Source organism: Vigna unguiculata, chromosome 5 (assembly GCF_037176805.1).
Source record: "Vigna unguiculata cultivar grain cowpea cultivar isolate G323 ecotype 2 chromosome 5, ASM3717680v1, whole genome shotgun sequence".
Taxonomy (NCBI): Eukaryota; Viridiplantae; Streptophyta; class Magnoliopsida; order Fabales; family Fabaceae; genus Vigna; species Vigna unguiculata.
This window is the reverse complement of record NC_140796.1, coordinates 26776223-26788346: the sequence shown is the minus strand read 5'-3', so window position 1 is coordinate 26788346 and position 12124 is coordinate 26776223. Positions and strand designations below refer to the sequence as shown.

The window sequence follows — 12124 nt, the reverse complement described above, 5'->3', positions numbered from 1 at the left end:
ACTATTATTTTATATGCATTTGGGGTGGAATTTGATTTCCCACCTTGTTGTAACCGGTTTATCCAGTTTCCAAACTCAGATTCTCCAGAAAATTCCATTTTCTACATTTCAGCAATCATTTTTGTGATTTTTCTTCATTTTTTCCACTTTTGAAAAATTGTTAAAAATACTTGTGCTTTGATTTTTGATCTGATTTTTTTTGTGCTTCTGTTTGACCACAGAAAGGAATATCCTACCAATTTTCAAGTCATTTGGAGGTCGTTTGAGTATACTTGTAGTTATACCCTATGTTATGCCAATATCACTAGAATTCATGTTTTTTGGTGCATGACTAGGGGAAACCCAAGTGAATTACAACCATTTGACCCTGAGATTGATAGGACATTCCACAGAGGAAGTAGGCATCTTAGGAATCCATCTTTGCATGCTAAATATTCAGTGACTTTTCCTGACTCTTATGATTCTCATCACATTCCTAACACTCCTCATTCTTTGCATTCTGAGCGTACTGTTTATTCTGAGCATTTTGATTTTCATACTGATAATATGGCTCAACCTCCTCCACCTCATGAGAGAACCATGAGTGAGCTCACTGCACCAGATTTCACTTATGATAGTTTATGCATTCAATACCCTGAGGAGGAGGTTCCATATGTGCTGAAAACTGGTTCAGTACACTTGTTGCCAAAGTTTCATGGTCTTGCAGGTGAGGACCCGTGCAAACACTTGAAGTAGTTTCATGTCGTATGTTCCACCATGAAGCCTGCAGATGTCCAAGAGGACCATGTATACTTGAAGGCTTTCCCTCATTCTTTGGAGGGTAATGCGAAAGACTGGTTATACTACTTAGCACCCAGGTCCATCACAAGCTGGGATGACCTAAAGAGATTATTCCTTGCCAAGTTCTTCCCTACTTCAACGACAACAGCCATAAGGAAGGAAATTTTTGGCATCAAGCAGCAATCTGGGGAGACCCTTTATGAGTACTGGGAGAGGTTCAAGAATCTCTGTTCAAGCTGCCCACACCATTAGATCTCTAAACATCTCTTTCTGCAGTATTTTTATGAAGGTCTGCACCACATGGATCGAAATATGATTGATGCCACAAGTGGTGGTGCCCTTGGTAACATAACCCTAGCTGCAGCCAGGCAACTAATAGAGAACATGGCTTCAAACTCTCAACAATTTGGCACAAGGAGTGATGCCATAGTTGTTAGAGGTGTTCATGATGTAGGAGCTGTCGAGTACACGAAGAAGTTGGAAAGTAAGATTGATGCTCTTACCACACTGGTCAACTAACTTGCTTCCAATCAGAGAGCTCCAGCTGCAAGAGTTTGTGGCCTTTGTACATTTGTTGATCATTTTACAGACTCTTGCCCAGCATTGCAACAACAGGCTGCTGCTTCTTCTTTTACACTAGTGGATACCCCTCAGGCCTATGCAGCAAATATTTTCAACAATAATAGGTCCCAACATCACAACAGAACCATGATTTGTCAACAAACAGATATAATTCAGGATAGAGGAATCACCCTAATTTGAGATGGGGAAACCAGGGTAACCAACAGCCCCAACAATTTCCAAATGTGCAACCACCTCCACAACAAAGAGTTGCACATGCACCACAACCTGCTCCTGTTCCACCTGTACCCACACCAGCTCCTGTTGCAGCACCTGCACCTTCTTCTTCTACTTCATTGGAAGAGTTAGTCAGGATGATGACCCTTCAAAATATGCAATTCCAGCAGGAGACTAGGGCCTCAATCCAGAGTTTGATAAATCAAATGGGGCAGATGGCCACTTAGCTAAACCAGGCATAGGCTCAGAATTCTGACAAGCTTCCATCACAAACGGTGGAAAATCTGAGGAATGTGAGTGCCATTACGTTGAGATCTGGGAAGAACATTGAAGTTCCCACTTTCGAGCCTACACCTTCAAAGGAAGTCGACCCTGCCACACTTCAGAGAAAGCGTGATGCTCATGCAGCTGGTCCTTCCACATCTGGTGTGACTTCTACGCCTTCCACCTCTACTGCTGCACCTTCCATACCTCTTCCTTTCCCTCCAAGAGCCATTCCAAGCAAAAAGATGGAAGAGGTTGACAGGGAGATCTTAGAAACATTCAGGAAGGTGGAGGTGAACATACCTCTGTTGGATGCCATTAAACAGATTCCCAGATATGCAAAGTTCTTGAAGGAGCTATGCACGCATAAGAGGAGGCTAAAGGGAAACGAAAAGATCTGCATGGGCAGAAATGTGTCAGCATTGATAGGTAAATCTGTTCCTCAGATTCCTAAGAAGTGCAAGGACCCAGATACATTTTGTGTACCCTGCATCATAGGTAACAATAAATTTGAAAATGCAATGCTTGATCTTGGTGCTTCAATAAATGTAATGCCTATGTCTATTTTTAAATCTCTTTCTCTTGGACCTATGCAACCTACGGGTGTGGTGATTCAGTTGGCAAATAGAAGTGTTGCCCACCCCGTAGGTTTGGTTGATGATGTTTTGGTTCGTGTTGGTGAATTGATTTTCCCTGCTGATTTTTACCTTCTTGATATGGAAGAGGGATTTTTACATGGTTCTGCACCAATCATTTTAGGCAGACCATTTTTGAAAACTGCACGAACCAAAATTGATGTCCATGCAAGTACTTTGTCCATGGAGTTTAATGATATTGTTGTGCGATTTAACATTCTGGATGCCATGAAACATCCTTCTGAGGATCATTCTGTTTTTCACGTGGATATTATTGATAATGCTGTTGATGGATTAATTTCTGATTTCCACTCTCTACATGCATTAAAACATTCATCTGTGTCTGAGTTATCTGAATTTGCATGCATTGATGTTCTTGATTCTAATTCTGATTTTGATTCTGATGATGTTGAATTTACTGAGTTTGACTCTTTGGATGTTGTACCTATTGACTTTGATGTTATACAATCAGGTTGCACTAACCATGTTGCAGGAAGTACATATGCATCTAATTGTTATGCTCAAGTATAGGCTGTGGAACCCATTTCTCCCTCCCCTCTGGTTCCTGATATTCAGCCAACATCCAGTACTCCAGAGTTGAAACCACTGCCAGACAACCTCAAGTATGTCTACTTAGAGGAGGAGGTCAAACTGCCTGTCATCATTTCCACCTCCCTCACTGCTGAACAAGAGCAGAGGTTGTTGCACGTTCTTAAAAAGCATAAGAAGGCAATTGGATGGACATTGGCTGACATCCCTGGTATTAGCCCATCAACATGCATGCACATGATATTGTTGGAAGATGGAGCAAAGCTAGTGAGACAGCCACAGAGGCGACTCAACCCTGTCATCTCGGATGTTGTAAAGAAGGAGGTGACCAAGCTTCTACAAGCTGGGATCATCTCCCCCATTTCTGACAGTCAGTGGGTCAGCCCCATCCATGTTGTTCCAAAGAAGATAGGCCTCACTATAGTCAAGAGTGAAAAAGAGGAGCTGATTCCAACAAGAGTGCAAAACAGTTGGAGAGTTTGCATTGACTACAGAAGGCTAAATCAAGAAACCAGAAAAGACCACTTCCCCTTGCCTTTTATTGATCAGATGCTTGAGCGCTTGGCAGGTAAGTCCCACTATTGCTTTCTTGATGGGTTTTCTGGTTATTTTCAAATTCACATTGCACCTGAGGACCAAGAGAAAACCACATTCACCTGCCCCTTTGGCACTTTTGCCTATAGGAGGATGTCGTTTGGCCTATGCAATGCCCTTGGCACATTCCAGCGGTGCATGCTTACCATTTTTAGTGATTTTCTTGAAAAATGCATAGAGGAGTTTATGGACGACTTTACTATATATGGGTCCTCATTTGATGCATGTTTGGATAGTTTGGACAGAGTTTTAAACAGGTGCATCCAATCCAACCTTGTTCTCAATTTTGAGAAATGTCATTTCATGATAGAACAAGGCATAGTATTGGGGCACATAATTTCAAAAAAAGGCATTGAAGTTTCCAAGATCTCAATTACTTCACAATTGCCTTACCCCTCTTCTGTGCGAGAGGTTTGTTCTTTTCTTAGCCATGCAGGGTTTTACAGGCGCTTCATTCAAGATTTCAGCAAAAAAGCCCTCCCACTGTCCAACCTACTACAAAAGGATGTTGACTTCATCTTTAATGAAGGATGCAAAGAGGCTTTTGATTGCCTCAAGAAGGCCCTAACCACAACTACAATCATTCAGGCGCCCGACTGGATAGCCCCATTTGAACTTATGTGTGATGCATCCAATTATGCATTGGGGGTTATTCTAGCTCAAAGGATTGGTAAGCAACCGAGGGTAATCTACTACGCCTCAAGTACATTAGATGCTGCCCAAGCAAACTACACCACAACCGAAAAGGAGCTCCTTGCGGTAGTTTTTGCACTTGAAAAGTTTCGATCTTATTTGCTTGGTTCTCCTGTTGTTGTGTTTACTGACCATGCAGCTCTTAAGTACCTGATGAAGAAGGCAAAATCAAAACCTCGGCTGATAAGATGGATGCTCTGGCTCCAAGAATTCGATTTGGAGATCCGTGATAGGAGCAGAGCACAAAACCTAGTTACAGACCACCTAAGTAAGATTGAGAGGTCTACTGATGATGCTTCACCAATCCGGGATGACTTTCCCGATGAAAGTTTGTTGACACTCTCTACTTCTTCCTCACCTTGGTTTGCTAACATTGTTAATTATCTTGCTGCTTCTATTTTTCCTCCCCTAGCATCAAGAGCTCAATGTAATAAACTCAAGAGCGATGCTAGGTATTACATTTGGGATGACTCCTATCTATGGAAAATGTGCACTGATCAGGTTACCAGGAGATGCATTCCGGACCATGAGATTGACTCGGTCCTCAAATTTTGTCATTCATCTGCACCTGGTGGTCACCTTGGCACATAGAGGACAGCTCGCAAGGTGCTAGATTGCGGATTTTATTGGCCCACCATCTTCAAAGATGCGTGGAGGATATGTAGCACATGTGAGGAATGCCAACGAGCAGGAGGAGCCATTTCTTGGAGACAATAGATGCCTCAACAACCCATGCTATTTTGTGAGGTGTTTCATGTCTGGGGTATAGATTTCATGGGCCCTTTCCCTGTCTCTTTTGATTTCACTTACATCTTGCTTGCTGTTGATTATGTTTCAAAATGGGTGGAAGCCAAAGCCACTAGAACTAATGATGCTCGAGTTGTTGTGGACTTTGTTAGGTCTCACATATTTTACAGGTTTGGAGTTCCTCGAGCTATTGTTAGTGACCAGGGCACCCATTTTTGCAACAGATTCATGGGGGTTTTACTTCAAAAGTATGGGGTCGTGCACAAAATTTCTACACCATATCACCCCCAAACTAATGGGCAAGCCAAGATCTCAAACAGAGAAATCAAGAGGATCTTGGAGAATATTATGCAGCCCAACAGGAAGGATTGGAGCAATAGACTTGAGGACGCTCTATGGGCTCACAGGACTGCTTATAAGGCACCTATAGGGATGTCTCCTTATCAGGTTGTCTTTGGTAAGCCATGCCACCTTCCAGTAGAGATACAACATCGAGCATACTGGGCTGTCAAGTCATGCAACTTCTCTCTTGAATGCTTGCACAGTGGCCTTGGCTTGACTCTTTCTAAATGCTTTTCTGATTCACATGCTTGTTGGGATATGATTTAGGCAATTTTGTTCTGTGAGCCTATAGCCAGATGAGCCTACCTTGAACTGTTTTCGTTGATACCCCTTTTTGAGCTTGCATACCCTTTCATTGTTCTACAGCTCATTACAAGCCCTTAGCCTGAAAAACCATGATTATTCCTACCTTAGGAAATTTTGGAGCTTTGGAATTGTTTTGAGAATGGGTGCTCAATTAAGTGTGGTCGCGCACAACAAGTGTGGTTGTGCGCGCACTTATTGTTGGTTCTTGGAATTGCTCATTTGTACACCAAAGTGGGATTTCAAAACTGTTGTTTCTCTGCATGTTCTTTGTATAGAAAAAAGAAAAAAAAAGAGAGAGAGAGAAAACAAAAAGAAAAGGAAAGAGAATAAAGAAAAGAAATAAAAAGGAGTTTGGATTTGAGCATTGTGTGAGAACCGAAGTTGGAAGTGTTGATGTTTGGGATTACTTTCATGATTGATTGAGACTTATTCCCCATTGATCATCTATTTCCTTGGTTGCTTAGCTACTTATCCATATGTTCCACACCTTGTCCTCAACCCCATTACAACCTTGAAAAGTCCTTCTGATCTTGACCTGCATGTGTTTCTGGTTTGGTTGTTGGTTCTAGAGGCTTACCAAGTATCTTTGATGTTTGTTTTTCAGGGGTGCTTTGAGAGTAAACAGTAGCCTAGAGATTGGAGTGATACAGTGCATATTTCGTGAGGTTATGTTGCTTTCAATTCTCTCCTTGAGCTGAACTGAGTACTTGACATGTTTTGAATTGCTTGGATGATGTTCATGGATACCTTGCAGCTTTGAATCCTTCTGTGTTAGATGTGTTTCCATTTTTCTGTGTCGAGTATGTTTGCCATGTGTCTGTTTGTCTTGTGTCTTTTTGTCTCTCTTGTTATGTTTGTAATGTCCTTGCTTTGCTTGACTCTTTAATTTTGCCCAGGAGTGCAAAAGGGTAAGTGTGGTCGATTTTGATGAGTCATTATTATCTTCCATTCCACTAGCCTTTGTGTACCCATTAGACAGTTGATTAGTGCTTAATTATTCATCTCTAGAGTGTTTTTCATCTGTTGGGCTTTATTGGCACTGTTCCGAATTTGGACTAATTTAACATTATTTGGCCTAATTTTTATTTTTAATTATTTTTAGGTATTTGGGTGAAGCAATTTTGGAGCTTGGACGTTAATATTCAGTTGAAGAGAGTCGCCACATCATTTCCATGTCATTTCCACGTCAACAAAGTCAATGGGTCAACATTTGAGGCCCAAAGTGGCATTTTTGTAATTCTGCAGCTCATAATAGCAGTTTCGTAATTCTGAGTGGCAGGGGTGATATGACCACGAAATTAGGTCTGCATGGGGAAGACCAGCCGCTCCATCATCTTCAACCTCTCTTCAAAGCCTCCATTTTCGTTCTCCAAGCTTCCATGGACGTGCCCCTTGCGGTTTTTCACGTTTTTGGCTCTTTTTTACCGTTTTTATGCATATTTGACAACACCCATTGAGGGTTTTACGTTTTGAATTCGTTTTCTTGCTTGGGCAGTTCGTTTTGTGGGTTTTATACACTTGGAACAACACCCATTAATGGGGTTTTCGCATTTATATATGATAGCACCGTTTTACATTCCATTGCGTTTTTCGGATTTCATAAGTTAGGGGTTTTTTATTCTGTTTTTGTGATTCCAGAATTGTGGTGTCTAATTGCTCATTTCCATGTCTAGCTAATTTCGTGTATTGACTCCTTGATAAAAAATGCAATGAAGCTTTGAGGTTGTGCTTACTTGTGCAATCTGCCATATCTCTTTGTTCTAATTCGGGAATGCATTGTCATGAATCTGTTTGTGCTTAATTTACAGAGTAATTGCATGTGTTTTGGTTAAGTTATGTTCATGCTTAATTTATGTAACTTGGTTGTCACGAATTTAAGGATGTGTACTTTGCTTAATTGCATAATGAAGCTAGATTGTAATTTTCGCTTAGTAGAGTATTATCTAGTGGATTGAGAGAAGGCAGAGGTGTTAATTTGGTGGCCTATGATAAGTGAATTTGTGTTTCAATCAAGGATGTCAATACGGTTTTAATCACTCTTTGCATTCAATTTAATCTGTTGATTAGAATTCTGAATTTGTCTGCCAACCCCCCCCCCTTTGTGTTGTATTGTTGTGTTCGTTTGGAAATTGAAGCTTTGAATGAAAATATTAGTCGTTGGGAGACGACTTGGTTCACTTTCACATACTGCATTTAATATGTTTTAATTTGGTGGGGTACGGCCTCTATCAGGCCTCATTTTATATCAATACCATGTCCCATTAATTCCAACTCACTCATTAATTTCACATGCCAAGCTTCCACGATATCAATCATTCCATTCATGAATTATGTCACACATACAAGGCAATCCATTATATATATATATATATATATATATATATATATATATATATATATATATATATCTCAACATATCAAGCATACCCAAACAATTACAAATCATCCAAGGACAACCAAACCACGCACTGTCTCGCCCAATCCCTCGCTCAGACTGAAGAGTCTCGCTCAGGTGAGACAGTCTCACTCAGGCGAGCCCCCTTCGCCTAGGCGGCGGCTCGAAAAGGAAACAGGAACCAACGCGGGATCTCGCTTAGGCGAGACCCCTCTCGCCTGGGCGAGTGGTTCGCTCGCTCAAAATAATGAGTTGGTCGCCTGGGCGACCTTTCGCGAAAAAGGATTTGGGCGAGCATCCGCCAGACTCGCTTAGGTGAGTCCGACTCGCTTGGGCGAGATTATCAGTTCTCGCCCTGGTCTCACCTACAGCAGATGTATCTTTCAACCCCATCCAATCACACAAAGCATTTCACGTCCTAAGAACAATGATTAACCCATACAAACAATTCGCAAGCTCAAGAACAGGCATAAAAACACAACTTAAACTCGAACCCTAACTTCCCGTACTTGGAAACGTTAGCTAAGGCTTTGATACTCGAACAGTGAGGGACAATAGCTCATGGGACAGTTTCACGAGCTGAAAAACAGTGGGACAAGTTCCAAAAATGAGCTCATTAGAAAGCTCTAACTGAGAACATACGGAAGAATCAAAATGAACATAGAGCTTGAGTTGGGAGGGACTTACACGAAACGGAAGAATGAGGCTGAACTTGCTAAGCTATGACGACTCCAAACCCTAGCAGAGGATGACGACAGCTGCTCTAAGAGATGTGTGGGATCTGTTTTACGAAGAGTAGTTACAAGTTAGGGTTTTGGGGTATCTTAGGTCAGAAATTGAATTGGGCCAACCCCATTTAGGCCCAAAAGATTGGGCAGCCTCTACAATAAGATGGGCAAAAATAATTGGGCCTTACACCAGAGGTGTGCATTTATGTTGTCTTTTTAATAACTTTAAAATATCATATACATATTTTCGTACCTTTCTTTTTCTATTTCTTAGGAAATTTTTTTAAATCTCATTTATATAACCATATTCACCCACGTAACAATATATCTTTTCAATAAATCCATTTAACAAATAATCATCATTTATAACTCATTTATAGTGCAATAATTACTTTATATATCCTTCAAAATAATCTCTTATCTTTCATATTCTAAGACATCATTTAAATAAAATAAATCTTTTAAATTAATAAACCATTACGTTTCTTATAATAACTTTCTAAATAAATACTTTTTAAATAATTAATGGTCACTTAAAAATATTTAACATCTTTTAACAATAAATACTTCAAAATAATCTCTCTCCAATTACACGTACTCTCTCTCACTTACTCTTCTCTCAAGTGCTCTTTACACTCCACACGAAAATTACATTAAAAAGTGGCTTAAAGGGTATTCATTACCTATTTACTGAATGTTTTCAGCCCTCTGGATTGCCACTCTTGGCTACTAGGGTTCCAACCCTTTCATGTTCTTGCTAAGGAAAAATTTAGCAAAAAAAAAGAGTAAATTAGTTCTCAACAAGGTTTGAACTCACAACCCATCACTCACCAAGTCAATTTCACAACCATTCAACCAATTCATCTATTTGTGATAACTCCTATAATTTTAGGAATGTATCACCACGCCACGCATTCCATACATAATCAAACAAAAATACCTAATTTAATTAACATTCAAGTGGCACACATAGGACTCGAACCCAAGTCCTCACACACCATAAAGTACTCTCAACCATTTGAGCTAGTACTCTTCCACATCATAGTTCCACACATTAATTTCTTTAAATGTTCCTATTACCCGTCCTAATTAAATAATTAATTAAATAACTATCTAATTTTCCCGGGTCTTACACACAAACCACATAATCACAAACAAGATATTTGGAGATGTATTAATTTTTTGATTTTGTTGTTTATAGGAAAATCTATATTTTTAAGTAAAGATAAATTTTTCCTATTTACTATTTACTTAGTTTTATGTCTTTTTTTTTTGTTTACGAGAACCTATATTACGAATGAAGTGGGTAAATACTACCTAGTTTCTTAATTGAGATGCAATGTTTAGTTGAATAAGTTATTCAAGTAACTCAAAAACCGTTCACAATCCTTTCGATTCAAAAATATTGTAGTTCGATTCAAAATTAGTGTAGTTCGGTTCAAAAATATTACAGTTCAAAAATATGATATGGTATATAATAGTCAGTTTAATTCATATTGCAAGTACAATTCAGTTCAGTGCAGTTAGATATAACAAAATAATATTTAGTTAATTTCAGTTCAGGTAAACTATTTTTTAGTTCAAAAATAGAGCAATTGATTCAAAATCAGTGCAATTCGGTTCAAAAATAGTGCAATTCAATTCAAAATTAGTGCAATTCAGTTCAATTTTAGTGCAATTTGGTTCAAAAACGGTTCAAAAACAATGTAGTTAAGTTCAAAAGTAGTGCAGTTCAGTTAAAAAAATAGTGTAGTTCAGTTCAAAAATAGTGCAGCTCAACTCAAATGTAGTGCAGTTCATAAAACAGTTCAGTTCATATTACAGTGTAGTTCAGTTTATTAGAAAAAAAACAGTGTAGTTCAGTTCGCCTGAACTGAGGGAGCAATTTGAAATTTGTGTTTTTTCAAGCAATGTAGTCAAAGAGGTTGGATATATACAATTTTTAGGTTTAAATACGCTTTTGGATTGCCCACACTTTTAAGGCTAGTTTAGATATCTTAGTTTTGGATATATATTACTTTATATTTAATAAAATTAAATTGTAGAAGCTAAATATGTACTAAATTATAACAATAAAAACTTTATAAATTGAAACCTTACTACTAACTAGTATTTATCAAAAAACATGTGTTATTTAAGCTCAAAATATTAACAAATTCAGCTTAAGTTAGCCTAAGAAAACACCTCCTAAATTTTTTGTTACATTATAGTCTTTTTATAATATATTTAAGTAATTATATTTTCTTATAAAAAAAATCTAGGCATATTAAAATTCATTATTTTAGTATATCAAATTAAAAGATGAGGATATAAAAAATTTGTTTTAGAATACTAAAACAAATTTTATAGAATATCAAATTTAATATGTGATTATCTAATTTTACCTTCTAAAATTTGATAACAATATACAACAAACTCCTTCACCCTCTTCTCTATTTGCTCGCTCCAGAGCCTCTTCAAATCTTTTCCCTTCTTCTCTCCTTTTTCTACTACTTTTGACGTGGATTATCGTTCTCATCTCTTTTTCTCTTGTGAAGGTAGAGAACACAAAATGGTGATGAAGAGCAAGAGTAAGAAAACCCAATCCATGTTCTTTGATATCAGTAGTTTGCAATGATTTTAATTGTTTATTTTTTTATTATTGTTGTGAACTTTTTGGGTTGCAGAGAGTAAGAGTAAGAGGGTTTCGTTGAAGAAGAAGTACAAGGTGATACAGAAGGTGAAAGAGCACAACAGAAAAAAAAAGCGAAGGAAGCGAAGAAGCTTAGGCTGAGTGGGAAAAATAAGGTTGAGAAGGATCCTGGTATTCCCAACAATTGGCCTTTTAAGGAACAAGAACTCAAAGCCCTTGAAGTGCGAAGGACGAAGGCCATTGAGGAATTGGAGCAAAAGAAAGTCGAACGCAAGGAAAGGGTAATTGTTTTATCATTATTCAACTCCCATTTCATGAATTATTTCTATCGTTGGTTGATTATGTTTATTATGATTTGTTATGTTACATGATCAGCTAAATGGATGAATAAATAAAAAATGTCGGTAGAATTTTGATGTAAACCTTGTTCCTGTAGAAAGTTCTTCATGGACAGAAAGAAAGATATATGATAGAAGATAATGAGGGTGCTTGACTATTGGTATATTAAAATGTTTTTGTATTATTGTATCAGTGAAGATTGATTGTTGCTACGAAGAAAAACATTCCTTTGTGATTTCTGTTTTCCTTGGAGTTAGGAACTTACTATTCATTACTTGTTTCAGGCTCGTAAAAGGAAATTGGGCTTGCTAGAGGAGGAATA

The 12124-nt window shown here is 38.4% G+C and overlaps 1 non-coding gene across 1 annotated transcript; it reads right to left on the bottom strand.

Annotated features, from left to right (window-relative positions):
* Positions 1 to 927: 927 nt before the first annotated feature.
* On the bottom strand, positions 928 to 1034 carry LOC114171122 (small nucleolar RNA R71). Its single transcript, XR_003601346.1, has one exon. It is a non-coding gene; the product is annotated as a small nucleolar RNA R71 (small nucleolar RNA).
* Positions 1035 to 12124: the final 11090 nt, after the last annotated feature.